This window comes from Bubalus bubalis, chromosome 16 (genome assembly GCF_019923935.1).
Source record: "Bubalus bubalis isolate 160015118507 breed Murrah chromosome 16, NDDB_SH_1, whole genome shotgun sequence".
NCBI lineage: Eukaryota > Metazoa > Chordata > Mammalia > Artiodactyla > Bovidae > Bubalus > Bubalus bubalis.
Genome location: NC_059172.1, coordinates 41384400 through 41400037, shown reverse-complemented (window position 1 = coordinate 41400037; position 15638 = coordinate 41384400). Strand labels below are relative to the sequence as shown.

Below are 15638 nucleotides of genomic sequence, written 5' to 3'. Positions count from 1 at the left end.
CCCCAGAATTTTTGAACGTTGTGTTCCTAACTGCATTTTTTCATAAAGCATATGTGTTCTATTGTGCGATTTTTACAGTGTAGTGGTTTTTTTGAGAATGCAGATATCTCTTTATAGCAAAATGAACTACCTGCTTGCACAAATCTATGTCGATCTTTTCATTTGCAGTTTCTGTAGTGCATCTGGTTTGCAGAGTTTAGTTGCGCTGCTGCCGCTGCTGCTGCTAAGTCGCTTCAGTCGCGTCCGACTCTGTGCGACCCCACAGACGGCAGCCCACCAGGCTCCCCCATCCCTGGGATTCTCCAGGCAAGAACACTGGAGTGGGTTTCACAAAGACCTCCAAATGAATGATGAAAATCATGTTTTCCCTTTGTTCTAGGTACTCCGGTCTACCAAGTTAGCTCAGCATTTCGAGTTCAGCCAACTTCTTTAGCTCCTTACTGATGGTTAGGCCTTCCTAGTACAGGTATACTGGTGAATTAGGTGATTTTTCTAAATTTTTATGAGGGCTGCATCTGGTCATAAGATCCTAAATGCCACGTGTTGAACTCCTTTTGACTTTTCAAAGTTCATTACATTGCTAATCTTTTTTTTTCTTTTAAAGTTTTTATTTTATGTTGAAGTGTAGCCAGTTAACAATGTTGTGATAGTTTCAGGTGGACAGCAAAGGGATCCAGCCATATATATACCATTCTCCCCCAACTCCTCTTCCATCCAGTTTGCCACATGACATTAAACAGAGTTCTCTGTGCTATACAGTCCTTGTTGGTTATCTGTTTTAAACAGTGTGTGCATGTCCATCCCAAACTCCCCATCCCTTAACCTCCATTCTTCCCCACTGAGAACCATAAGTTCATACTCTAAATCTGTGAGCCTATTTCTGTTTTATAAATAAGTTCATTTGTATAATTTCTATTTTAGATTCTACATATAAGGGATGCCATATGATATTTCTCCTTCTCTGTCTGACTTGTTTCTCCTTCTCTGTCTGGCTTATTTCACTGTCTGACTTATTTCACTCAGCGTGACAATCTCTAGGTCCATCAGTACGTGTGTGCTAAGTCACTTCAGTTGTGTCCGACTCTTGTGACCTATGGACTGTAGCCCTGCAGGCTCCTCTGTCCATGAGACTCTCCAGGCAAGAATCCTGGTGTGTGTTGCCATGTCCTCCTCCAGAGGATCTTCCCAACCCAAGGATTGAACCTGTGTCTCCTGCACTGCAGGTGGATTCTTTACCACTGAGCCACCAGGGAAGCTCCTAGGTCCACCCCATGTTGCTGCAAATGACATTATTTTGTTGTTTTTAATGACTGAATAAGATTCCTTGCTAATCTCCTATGAATATATTATTATATGAATGAAACATTGTACCATGTTTGTGGCCTGGAGGTCAAAAGTATAAATAGCATGTGATTTAAAGCCATATATTTATTATGTGGAAATGAATTGTTTGTGAAGAAATTTAGTCATCCTCCTTTGAGGGTTTTTTCTACTCCAATGATGATTTAGGTTAACATAAAATGTTTCCTGTTGAATGCTGAAGTTCTTTTTGAGGCTCTAACATGGCATGCATAGATGAAGGAGTTACTACAAGTATATAATCACCTATTTACAACTGACTTATAATGTTTACTCTGTACTCAGATTCCATTCCTTATTCTAGTTATTTAGTAGTTGCTTTATGAATTTTCTCATAAAAATATGAGGAGTAGAAATGTATATTCTGGCTGGAATATTTGATTTAAGATTTTCTGTGTAAGAAGTATAGACTTTTATTATGATTCTAGAAGACAAATTTTATTCTGATTTTAGAAGAGAGGAATTGGGCCTTGTTCTAAGTTGAAATTTAAGATTTCTTTAAATTTTCCCTTTGGAAGAAAGTATTTTTTACCAATAGCACATTTAGCAGAGAGGGGCATTACAGTGGTGGCCTAAAAACCCGTTCTTCTCCTCTTCATTCATTCATTCTTCACAGACCAAATGTTTATCAGGCACCTACCCTGTGTTGTCCCTGATAGCTCAGTTGGTTAAGAATCCACCGGCAATGCAGGAGACCCTGGTTCAATTCCTGGGTCAGGAAGGTCCACTGGAAAAGGGATACGCTACCCATTCTAGTATTCTTGGGCTTCCCTTGTGGCTCAGCTGGTAGAGAATCTGCCTGCAATGAGGGAGACCTGGGTTTGATCCCTGGGTTGGGAAGATTCCCTGGAGAACGGAAAGGCTACCTACTCCAGGATTTTGGTCTGGAGAATTCCATGGACTGTATGGTCCATGAGGTTGCAAAGGGTTAGACACGACTGAGTGACTTTCACTTTACTTACCCTGTGTTGTACTGTTTTAGGCTCTGGAGAATGTGATGATGAACAAAAATAGTAATGTCCTTCCTCTCACAATCTAGTGGGAGAGAGAGATTTTAATCAAAGTATTGACCAAAATATATAATTATAAATTGTGATAAATGCTGTGAAGAAAAAGTATATATTCTTTTGAAAGGAAAAAAAAACAGGTAGACCTAATTTGGATAAGTGGTTAAAAAAGGCCTTTCTGAGGAAGTGACATTTAAACTTAGACCTACAGGATAAGCAGTTTACCGGAAGGGAAAGGGGGTGGAAGGATTTCCAGGCAGAGGCAAGAGGTTTTGTGATATCATTTTATAGTACTTATGACCTTTTTAGATGCTTATATAATTAGGTACTAGTCTATGAGCAAGACAGTTTATAGAGCTGTGTTACTGAAAAGATGCATATAAATTACATTTTTATAAATGAATTCCTGAATTCCTGCAGGCTTACATTATATTCACTGTGCTATATCATCTGCCTTTGATTGATGTTCAGTTACTTCAATTACAGCTAGATTGATTTTTCTAAAGCACAATTTTGATGATGCTTTTTCCTGCTCAGAAACCTTTACCAGCTCCCCAGTTACCCAACAAAGTCCATGCTTTTCAGCCCTCCCACACTGGTCCTGGTCTTGGTGTCCTACTTCATCTTTAATTACTTCTCTTTCTTCAGTACTCTCTGTTAGCCAGTAGAATTTCTGGATGAGCCATGGATGCTTTCTCATAGGTCCACCTTCACTTGTATTGTTTCTATTCCCTTATGTTTACCTCCTGAGATTGTCCAAATCACATATATATTTCCAGGCCCATCACAGATAGCCCCACTTAATCTCAATGTTCTTCTCTGATCAGCCCAGCTGAAAGTCACTTTTTAAAAAGACAAAAAACACGTTTTATTTATTCATTTATTTTAATGACTGTATTTCATTTATTAATTCATATGATATAAAATATTCATTTATTTTACTTATTTTGGCTGCGCCCTCCAGTATTTGGGATCTTAGTTCCACAACCAGAGACTGAACCCACACCCCCTGCATTGGAAAGTGGAGTCTTTACTGGACCGTGGGTGAAATCCTCTTCTGACTTCTTGCATGCATGCGTGCTAAGTTGCTTCAGTCGTGTCTGACTCTATGTGACCCATTGGACTGTAGCCTCCCAGGCTCCTCTGTCCATGAGATTCTCCAGGCAAGAATACTGGAGTGGGTTGCCATGCCCTCCCTGAGGGGATCTTCCTGACCCCAGGGATCAAACTCTCATCTCTTATATCTCCTCCATTGGCAGGTGGGTTCTTGACCACTAGTGCCACCTGGGAAGCCCTCTGACTTCTTATGATACATTATTTTTACTGCTCTTTAAGCTTTTTACTCTTCTTATTTTGTTTTGAAGTTATTTCTAGTCATGTCTTCCCCACTAGACCTGTAAGCTTCTTGAGGCCAGAATTTGTGAAGGATGAGTCTTTGCTTCTCTCACTGTGCCTAACATAATCTCTTGCATATGGTAGGGTCTAAACAAAAAAATTTTGGAAGGGATTTAATAGTTAATTGTTGGTTGCTAGATTGCTTATAGAAAGTTGTTAGTGGCCTCTAACAAAATGCATCAAGGGATTAATATACAAAAATATCTTTTGTAATGTTGGTCATCCTAAATTCTCATTTTCTTACAGAGCTACTACTCACTTGGGATGTTTGTATGTCTTTTTGCCCATTTCACTGACACTGATTCATAGAGATTATTTTAGATTCATAAATGGTTCTGTCATTTCCATTTTTACCTCTCTTTTGAAGGTTTGCATGCTCATTTAGCTGTAAAAAAGACGAAAAGAACAAATCAGCCCTCTCCGGTTGTTGATACCCAGCGGGGAGAAATAGATTTGAAAGCATGTCTAGATAATGTACTTATTTTGATTGTTTTGGGTTTTCCAAATGCATGTGACTTCAAATGAGTTTGGAACAATCCCACACAGAATTTCCTTATTCATTGGTTCATCTGGACCTATACCTCTGGTGGACAACTTTATAAGTTTTTATTAAAACCCATTTCTCTTTGAGAAGCGGTGCCCTTTATTTCTGCCTGAATAAACATTTGAACAGCTTTTAGATTACTCTTCAATCTATGACTATAGGACCATACCATGGCTTTAGTTGACGTAATTCTTAGTTTATTTTTTATATTGAAATAACATTATCTAAGGCAATATTTAAATATGCAGGATTTCTGATAGAAACATTTCTCTCCAAGGACAAGTAAAACAAAGTATAGTTGCAGAATAATGTGTAAGTATCTATGATTTATTTAGTATTTGTAATTCATTTAACATTACTGTTTTGGCTAGAAGCATCTCTTTGTCAGTCTTTTTCAGTTTTATTCACGTTCCCCTTTATATTAACGGCAGATTCTTTCAAAAGAAATGATTTAGAAATTTCATATCTTTATGATTAACGCTATTGTTCTTAAAATTTAACCCTTGAATAATATATGATTCTCTGTAAATTGATGAGTTTATCCGAGGTTCTTTCTCTTTGACTATGTGATTTACTTTTCTTATAAAATTACTGTATAAATATTAATAGTAAAACAAAATCTTTTAAGTTATAAGTAAAAAATAAAATATTTTTAATTCTTTTCAGGGGCAATCATGATTCTAGGTATTTGTTAATTTAAGAAATCTCTAAATAGATAGTGATTAAGGAGACATAAATCTGGATTTAAAAAGTAGAAAAATCTAATTTCCTCTCTGGATGCAGTTTTCATATTAAATTAGGGACCCTAGAGTTTAAAAATAATTTTCTTTCTTTTTAAAAAAATATTTTTTCATTGATTTGGCTGCATCAGGTCTTAGTTGTGGCATGTGGAATCTTGTTGAGTTGCACGGGCTTCTCTCTAATTGTGGGGTGGGCTCAGTAGATGTGGTGCATGGGCTCAGTTGCTCCACAGTACTTGGGACCTTAGTTCCCTGACCAGAGATTGAACCTGTGTCCCCTGTGTTGGAAGGCAGATTCTTAACCACTGAACCACCAAGGAAGTCCCCCCAAATTGCTTGAAGATTGTTTTGACCTGGAAATTGTGCATTACTATTTAAGAAGATCATGTGGGCCTTTTAACCTTTCCTTGTTACATTGTTCACATGACTAGTATTTGCTAAAGACTATTTATTTTAGTTATTTAGTCTTAACATGTAAATTTGAAATACACTGATTTATCAACAAATATGGCCAAATAAAGTAATAGTGTTTTAACTCCCATAGTTAAAAACTATATATTCTTGAGCTCTTAATAACTGAAGGCATTTGAAGGTATTTTCATTTGCTAATTTGAATGACAATTAAATGGTCAATATAGTGTTCTTCTTTTGGATTCCCTTGGAACCATATCATAGGGCAAGATCCTTGACAGATACATGGTTTCATTTGGTCATACTTGATACCATAGGGGAATAAGATGAATGAGTAGCTAAAGATCTTGAGGATAGAAATAGAGCCTATATTAGGCACAATCAGATTGATAGAGATAATAAGAAGCTATAAAAATACAAATGAAGTGATTTTACTTATTAAGGTTCATTCTTTCATTCAACAAGTATTTCTTCATTGTTCAAGCACATCTGATTATGTGCCTGGTGTTGCTTTAGATCAAAGTTTCTCGGCCTTAGCACTTCTGTTGTTTTGGGTTGGATAATTCTTTGTAGTGGGCCTCTCTTGCATTGTGGATGTTCAGCAGCATCCTTGGCTTTTAACGTTTAGATGCCAGTAGCACTCCCTTGGTTGTGACATTTGAAAATGTCTCCATACATTGCTAAGTGTTCCCTGGAAGACGAAATCACCAGTGATTGAGAACCACTATTTTAAATGAACATTCTAAAAGCAAGTTTTTTGAACTATATTTTGCACTGTTTCCCTGTTTTAAATGTTGTACATGTTCCATGTGATTTGGTCTTTCAGTATATCCTGAGTAGTGCCCTATCTGGAAAAATGATTTAGGCTTTATAATGGGATATGACACTAGGCATATTAGCTATAGAAATAACAGAAATACCTTATATTTTAATATTAACCATTGATTTAATCGTAATTCGAGAGCATTTATGACATCTGGGATAAAATAATCTATTTCTTGATCTTTTAAAAAACACTTTGTATCTAAGAGCAAATTCTTACAAAGAAACCTAAATGCTTGTTATTTTTTCCTCCTTTTAAGAATGATCCTATTCATCTTTTGTTTTAAAGGCTCTGTAACTTATTGGTGCTGCATAAAAATTCCATTATTGTAGAAACTGTTCTCTTTGCTTCTCTGCAGCATCCTTTTCTGAAGTTATGGGAGATATGAAACATATTCTGAAAATTCATTCAAAGCTTTAAAACTTATTATATCCAGGAGAGACAGATTTAAGATTGCTGAGGTTTCTGGTTGAAGTACTTCAAGCAGAAATCCATACTCCATTAGACTCTCTAACATTGTGACCTTAATTTTCCAGATATTTTGCCCTTTAAATTGAAAGCAGTATTTTAATACTGTTTAAGTCTTCTGGAGGGGCTTGTAATATCACAGACTTAAGTTGTGAAACATTTGAAACAATTGAAAAGTAAAATAGCAACTGACTTAAGACTGTGTATCATTATATATATATATTTATTTCAGAATATACAATGATAGAAGGATATGCATGAACATATCTAACACATTGAAATTTGTGAAAAAAGCTATTTAGTAAGTTGTTCACACCTTACTTGAGCAGAATTTCTTACATGGGGCTGATTCCTGGCATTGCCTAAAGAGTTTCTCATTGGGAATAGTTGTTACGTTCTCTGAAGTTAGGAAATTTACTTTGTATAAAACTATGCTCTGGGTGAAATGAAAATCTAGCTACTGAGTTATCTTGCTTCAGCAGATAAAGCAGGAAATGTAAAATTGTCTTACACTACCAAGTCAAGAAACTGAGAACTATTTACCAAAAAAACCCTATATGGAAAAGGCTAAATGAAAAGCCTCTGTTCTTTCATTAGTAAATTGTCAGTTTTAAAATATATGCTCATTGAAAAATGTACACATTTTCTCAAGTAATTGATATATTGGGTTGGCCAAAAAGCTCATTTGGGTTTTTCCTTAACATGTTATAGAAAAACCCAATGAACTTTTTCACTAACCCAATAATTTAATCCAATTCCTAACTTAAAGGTATTAAACAGAATTGAATTCCTTAGGGACTCTTAATTGCTTTGTCTATTTTCCATTGTAAAATGTTGTTTAGAACCTAAATTGATCATATAATCTTTAGTTTATGGCTCCATTGAAGGATGATTTATCAAATATTCTTTATTAATTTATAGCTTAAATTTTATATTAGCCTCTGTGTATTACCTAAATTATGAGTTAGCTATTAAAGGGATATGGTACCCTTTCCAAGTTCTTTTACACATATTCATGTTAGTTAAATGCCAGATAAATCACATGACTATATTAATGCCAGGTAATTATTGCATGAGTTGCTAGGGAGCATTCTTTAGCATAAAAAAGCAATTGCAGGTAGTTTTCTTTAAATCTTTTGCTGTCCTGTTGTAATCCAAAATGAGGGTAGTTTGCCCTTATTAGTACTGATGCTTTATGAGTTCTCCATTGCTTAGGCTAAAAGTGAGAATATCCTTGCCTTTTGGCAGAATGTAACCTGTTTTTGGAGAAGGAAATGGCAACCCACTCCGGTATTCTTGCCTGGAGAATCCCCATGGACAAAGGAGCCTGCCAGGCTACAGTCCATGGGGTCGCAGAGTCGGAGGCGACTGAGCGACTAAGCACACAACCTATTTTTGCTGAGAGTTTGGTTTGGTGAGTCTCCAGGTGAGTTTTTAATCTCTACTTTGTTGGTCAGCAGTCTTAGCCCACCTGTTCACTGATGCACTGTCTCCCAAAAGATTATTCACATCCTCATCAGATCAGGACAGAGAGATCCATTGCCTCCACTTAAAGAACAACTTGTGAGATGCAGCACAGTGTCCAGAGATTGTCATCAAGCCCGTGGAGGATTGAGCTTGATATACAGTATAAGAATGCCTTTTCTGTGAACTCGCCATATCATTCAGGAGTGAAATCCTCTGGCTAGACCTGACACTTCTTGGATATGGCTGAACATCAAAGGGAGAACAGATTCTGGACAACTCAAACTTAATCATACCAGTTTATATCAGGGGTATATTTGGAAACATTCCTCTTAGCTTTTATATACTTTTACTCTTGTGAGAGTGGTTAATTGGCCAGACAGTAGTGGTTCATTGTTCTATATTTATCTCCTGAAGCAGTTCCTGACCCTGACTTTTAGAGGCGCTTCTGTTAGGAAAGTAAAGCTTTAGATTTCTCCCCTCTTTAGGACCTTTTAAAAGGAGTAGGCACTATGCTTCTCTTTCAGCCTCTGTAGAGATGTGCATACATGTGTGTCCATTCATTCATTCATTAAGCATTTGTTGAGCACCAGACATCAGTGCAGGACACATCTTGTTGTTTGGGTCACTCTGCAAAATTAATGGGAAATTGCCTATATTCCTGAACTATTTTGGTTTTCCAGAAAATTTTTGCAATTGGAGTTTTGTCTTTAGTTAGTGACAACAAAGTAATATATAAAAATATACCTTATGAGTGCTAAAATGACAAAGTCCACCCTTAATATTTCCCTTGACAGAACATCTCTGCATGGAAATAGAAGATATAAAGAGTAATAACCAAGTGAAATTTTAGTATTCAAATGAAATTTTAGTACTCAAAAATACAATTTGGATAAAAAGATCTCTAGTGGTTAGATTTGTTTGACTAAGTTCTAGTTCAACTATTAAACAATAATACTTCATAAGTGGTGTTGTGTATTTCCTATTGTTTCACGTCATAAGCTTCGCATTACATCATCAGGCACATGGTGTCTGGTGGTCCCACTTTTAGTGGGATTAATGTTCATCGGTCCCCCTGTTCATGGTGAAGATACGTTACCGATCTTTCTTCTCTTTATTCTCGGTGTTCTGAAATTTCACGATGGTCAATGTGGATCATTTTTCATTAATTTTGCTGTGAAATCTGTGGGCTCTTTCAATTTGGAAATTCTTTACTCCTATGAAAGTTTATTTGTATTATTTCTTCAATAATTGCTTCTCTTTTATTTTCTATATTTTTTGCCTGAACTCTGGTTATTCACATGTTGGATCTCCTGGGCTGATCCTTAATTTTTCCATCTGTTCACTGTCATTTCCACCTTTTTGTCATTTTGGTCTGTTTTCTAAGATATTTCCCAAATTTATGTTCTAACTCCTTCATTTAATTTTTTAAAAAACTTTTTTAGATTTTTCAGGACTCCCTCTGGTTTCCGAATATTCTTTTATTGTGGCTTCTTATTTTATGGATATGATATCTTTTAACTCTCAGAGGCTATTTTTATATATGTGGTATAATTTTGCTCCTGGCCTTCTCTCTTTTTTCTCTGAGATCCTTTTCCCCCCACTTGTTTGTTCTCTTTCACACTTGAGACTTTCATAAAATGTCTAACTATGTTTTCCTGTTTAAGAGTGAGGTATTAAAATTGCGTCACAAGCTCTGTGTCATCTAGTAAAGGTGACCTGGAAACAATCTAAGCTCTTTTACTACGGGATGCGGCGATTGTGGTGGCTCAGTGGTAAAGAAGCCACCTGCGAATGCAGGAGATGCGGGTTTGATCCCTGGGTCGGGGAGATTCCCTGGCAAAGGAAATGGCAACACACTCCAGTATCCTTGCCTGGGAAATCCCATGGGCAGAGGAGCATGGTGGGCGATGGTCCATGTAATTGCAAAAGAGTTGGAAAAGATTTAGTGACCAAACAACAGCAAACCTAGGGGAAGAACCCCATTAGGTCAGTACCTATGCACCTTTTAACGTATCAGGCAGTTTCTCCAGTGAGGAAGTTTTGGTCTCCAGCCAGGGTGATGTAAGCCTGGTTCCATGCATTATAGGGGATAAGCAGGGCAAGAGGGATGGAGTATCTCAGTATGGTACTTCACTTTTGGTTTCAGGTATACTTGAACCCCAAGCCAGAACCTGTCTGAGGGATAACTTCTAGTCCTTTGCAGATTGAGGAAGGTAGTGGTCTGGCTGTGCAAAATCTAGGATACTTTTGAAAATTTTGCATTGAATGGGACAACTCAAATCTATAAATTGCTTTAGTTATAATATTTTAAGCCATAAACAAAGTAATCCAATGCCTGGGCCATTTTTGTTTCTTGTCTTGAGGCTTAGAAGAGAATAGTGGACAGTACCAGATACTGGTAATTGGGACTAAAGTGACACCCCTACACGCAAGTGGTCTTGGCAAATTTACTGTATCTTTTGTGTAAAAGAAGTAATAATTTTTCTAAAACTCATTGCTGTGCCAGGTTTAAGGATGGATTTACATACTCTCCCCTTCCCTGATATCCTTCTGAGATGCTGAGAAGATTCTGTGTAAGGGAAAAGTGCGCACTTTTCTCATTCCTAAACACTTAATTCAGTGTTTCACATTTTCCCAGAGACAGCCAGTGTGCAGGGTCCTTTCAAAGGCAACCTCTTTATAGTCCTTGGTCTCCTTAAGATCAATAGGACCTTCTAAGATATATGTTCATTTCTGAGTATTGAAGATTGCAGTTATCTAATAATAGCAGTTTTATTTTGGTGGATCATGTGTCACTCAAAACAGCAGAATACCGGCTGGACCCACAGCTCACCTAATTGTTTTCAATGGATGGTGATTTAATGTTACAAAGTTGTGTATAGCCATTTCTTATGCCCTAGAGCAGTGGCTCTCAAACATTTTGACTCAGACCTCAGTATGAAAAAATTTACCTTGCTACACGCATACACACACACAAGTACCTGAACCTAGTTTGAAGAAATAATACCTTTATGACAAGTGTTATACTCTCATATCTTCTTTTATATTTAAATTTAGAATGTTGTGTCCCACAAATGATCTAGTTTGTGAATCATGGTAGCTGTGGTTCTTAAAGTTGGGGAAAGGGGGTATGGAAGATTGTAGACCTTTTGGCACTCTGATAAAGGTATTGGACTCCCTTCTCAGAAAAACGCCCACACACTCTCAGACACTAATTTTTGTGTATGTTTTCAGGAGATGTACAGTCTTTAGTTATAAACATGGACTTCCCAGTTCTAAAAACTTCACATAAAATTTGGAGTTATCTAGCTTTTCAGTGCATTTCACCCAGCATACTGAATATCATCAACATCACAGTCCCATCTGCCCTTCCTCCTTTTCTGTTGCTAAGTGTTAATACAGGGTTTTAGGCCAGAGGGACCACATAATAAATAAAAAGTCTCAGAGGATCCATATTCTTTCTGGGCATGTAGTTGTCTTTGTGGTATTTAGAGATAGTGCACAGGAACTAGAGAGACTTGCTTCTAATATGTCAGGAGCTGTTGTGTCCTTTGCAGAGCTGCTCCTTGTCTCTGCATATCAGACCCTTAGCAACTGTAGGCTGATTACCTGCCCCCCTTTCACTTTTAGTTGAGAAACTTATTTATTACCAGTACCTTCCCCAAATAGGTGACAAATAGATGGGGAAGCAATGGAAACAGTGACAGACTTTATTTTTGGGGGCTCCAAAATTACTGCAGATTGTCGCTGCAGCCATGGAATTAAAAGACACTTGCTCCTTGGAAGAAAAGTTATGACCAACCTAGATAGCATATTAAAAAGCAGAGACATTACTTTGCCAACAAAGGTCCGTCTAGTCAAGGCTATGATTTTTCCAGTCGTCATGTATGGATGTGAGAGTTGAACTATAAAGTAAGCTGAGCACCAAAGAATTAATGCTTTTGAATTGTGGTGTTGGAGAAGACTCTTGAGAGTCCTTTTGACTGCAAGGGAATCCAACCAGTCCATCCTAAAGGAAATCAGTCCTGAATATTCATTGGAAGGACTGATGCTGAAGCTGAAACTCCAATACTTTGGCTACCTGATGTGAAGAACTGACTCATTTGAAAAGACCCCAATGCTGGGAAAGACTGAATACGGGACAAGAAGGGGACGACAGAGGATGAAATGGTTGGATGGCATCACCGACTCAATGGACACAAGTTTGAGTAAACTCCAGGAGTTGTTGATGAACAGGGAGTCCTGGTGTGCTGCAGTCCATGGGGTCACAAAGAGTCAGACTGAGCAACTGAACTGAACTGAACCTTCCCCAAGTGTTCTTTGTAATCACCACCTGATACTTCAGATGGAGCCACAGCTTTGTTGTATGTACTTCTGCTCCCCCCGCCCCCGCTGCTTTCACTTTTCATACTTTCTACCCTGACTGCAGCCATGAAATTAAAAGACGCTTACTCCTTGGAAGGAAAGTTATGACCATCCTAGATAGCATATTCAAAAGCAGAGACATTACTTTGCCAACAAAGGTCTGTCTAGTCAAGGCTATGGTTTTTCCTGTGGTCATGTATGGATGTGAGAGTTGGACTGTGAAGAAAGCTGAGTGCCGAAGAATTGATGCTTTTGAACTGTGGTGTTGGAGAAGACTCTTGAGAGTCCCTTGGACTGCAAGGAGATCCAGCCAGTCCATTCTGAAGTAGATCAGCCCTGGGATTTCTTTGGAGGGAATGATGCTAAAGCTGAAACTCCAGTACTTTGGCCACTTCATGCGAAGAGTTGACTCATTGGAGAAGACTCTGATGCTGGGAGGGATTGGGGGCAGGAGGAGAAGGGGACAACAGAGGATGAGATGGCTGGATGGCATCACCGACTCGATGGACGTGAGTCTGAGTGAACTCCAGGAGTTGGTGATGGACAGGGAGGCCTGGTGTGCTGCGATTCATGGGGTCGCAAAGAGTCGGACACGACTAAGCGACTGAACTGAACTGAACTGACCCTTCCTTCCACAGATGTTTATTGAGTTTCTCCTACATTCCCGACTTTGTGAATGCAAGGAGTAATACAGTGGTAGGAAAAAATCCTGTCTGTGTATGCCTGGCCACCCTTGCCTTGTTCCTCTAGGACCTCTGCTATGTGGTCAGTTTTCCCCGGGCCACCATCCTTGGGCTTCATGGCAGCCCTGCTGCTGACTTCCTGATTTATTGGGGTTTAGTATTTAACTGTTTACTGCCCACACTGGAAATTTTCATCTGCAATTTTTTTTCTGCCTGGAACTACAAGCACACACATATATTTTCTTGTGCACTTTTTCTTTTGCCTAGCACCAAAAAAATGCATACTTTCCTTTTAAATAATAATGTAAATATGCAAATTTAAAAATGTCATTTCTGCTGTTGGTATGTTCTGAGTCACTATTTTAGAACTAACATCATGGGAAAATGGTGTTAATGTGCAAAACTCACCCCTAATATTAAGAGGATCTTTGAAAGATGTCTTAATAATGGGGACATTTTCAACTGATAAAATATAGGCTCACAGCATTTGAAACATTATTAGTATTCTTTCATGAGCAGACATCAATCTCAGAAATCTTGTGTACAAACATGATAAATTTGGTCTGTATTACACTCTGATAAAGTATCAAAAGAATTCTATTTACTTCACTTCGTTATGAATGTGAAATATTTATGTATTTTTGCAATAACTTCCACAGCAGTTGGAACAAAATCTAATACATTGCTAATGGTGTAGTTAAAAATGTGTGCATTATATCCCTGTTTGGTTGCAGTTATCCAACAGTTTTTGTTTGTTTGTTTGTTTTGAGAAGATTCTTAAAACTTGTGTATTTTGCAGTCAGGTTCCACAAGTAAATGCCCATGGTGAACATCTCTAATCAATCATAACATTCTTCCTCACTGAACCTGGACAGTTTCACATCCTCTTCAACATGGTGATACAGGTGGTGAACTGAGTGCCTGTGAGATGAAAGCTATTTGTCATATTTGTTTTGCACTTTAACCATTAGTATCAGCAGGAGTTACCAAAAATTCTGAAGTTTGGAAAAGGGAAACTATAATGAAGTAGAATAATATAGTGGTGTAGTCAAGGGTTGGCAGACTGGGTTGGCAGACTTTGTTGGCAGAGGGCCAGATTTTAGGTATTTTTTAGGCTTTATGGATCACAGAACTAGACATAGGCACTATGTAAATGAGCAAGTGTGGCTATATTCGAATAAAACTTTATGAAAACCAGTGGCAGGCCAGACTTGGCCAGCAAACCAGTTGCTGTTTTAAATCACTGCTATTCAAAGTCCATCTATGGACAAGTGGTGTGAACACCACCTGTATGCTTTTTGGGAATGAAGTTTCTTGTTCCACATTCTAGATTACTGAATCAGAATCTCTGGAGATGGTACCCAGGAATCTGCATGTTTGCTAGTTGGTAAGGTGATTCTGGTGCTCATTAAAGTTTGAGATCCTCTAGTTTAAATATATGGCACTTCTTTCAAAGTTACATAGGGATCAAGTGTGAAACTACCCGATGCATTTAATTAATGGCTGATCTTCAATCACTTTTCCTATCTTTCTATGGTGTTTGATCTACTCAAGCTTTATACTTCTTTTTGGGTCATGACTGGGAATTCATGTTCTGCTAGAAAATTACTGATTTCCTCTAGGGTTCAGATTTTTTGCTATGGTGGCTCTAAAACATTTCTGCAATTTTTAAAACAGTTCTATTAAGGCTTGGATTTATGTTCACTCCCTTGGATCTAGGTAGGATTTTGAGAAGGCAATGGCACCCCACTCCAGTACTCTTGCCTGGAAAATCCCATGGACAGAGGAGCCTGGTAGGCTGCAGTCCATGGGGCCGCTAAGAGTCGGACAGGACTGAGCGACTTCACTTTCACTTTTCACTTTCACGCATTGGAGAAGGAAATGGCAACCTACTCCAGTGCTCTTGCCTGGAGAATTCCAGGGATGGGGGAGCCTGGTGAGGTGCCGTCTATGGGCTTGCACAGAGTCTGACAGGACTGAAGTGACTTAGCAGCAGCAGCAGCAGCATGGTTACTTCAGCGAATAGAATACGATGAAAGTGATACTATGTAACTTCCAAGGCTGGTTCAGAAAAGGTCATGCACCTTTTATCCAGTTCTCAGTGGGTCTGTCTCTGGGAGAAGTCTGCTGCCAAATAAGAAGTCTGATTGCTCTGAGCCCACTGTTCGGGAGGGGCCATGTGTAAGCTCCTAGCTATCAACCAGCGTCTATTGCCCTCCAGTTGAGTAAGCCATGCTGGACACACAGTCTAGTTGAACTTTCAGATGATGACAACTCAGCTGGCATATCAAGGCAGTCACATGAAAGACTCTAGCCTAGATGAGCCTTCCCTGACTGATAAAATTTGTGAGCATAATAAAATAATTATTGCTTTAA

At 38.2% G+C, this 15638-nt stretch overlaps 1 protein-coding gene across 8 annotated transcripts in view; it reads left to right on the top strand.

The window, feature by feature from the left end:
* Positions 1–15638, top strand: part of STK33 (serine/threonine kinase 33) — a 185032-nt gene that overhangs the window by 48038 nt on the left and 121356 nt on the right. For 2 of the 8 annotated variants that reach the window (XM_044929481.2, XM_044929482.2), the window contains exon 2: positions 380–483. The exons of 5 other annotated variants lie outside the window; for them this stretch is intronic. The gene's annotated coding sequence lies outside the window, so the exon portion shown is untranslated. Of the gene's footprint in view, positions 1–379; positions 484–8028; positions 8174–15638 lie in introns of those variants that run through there. One more of the 8 variants, XM_006051607.4, reaches the window with a different exon arrangement.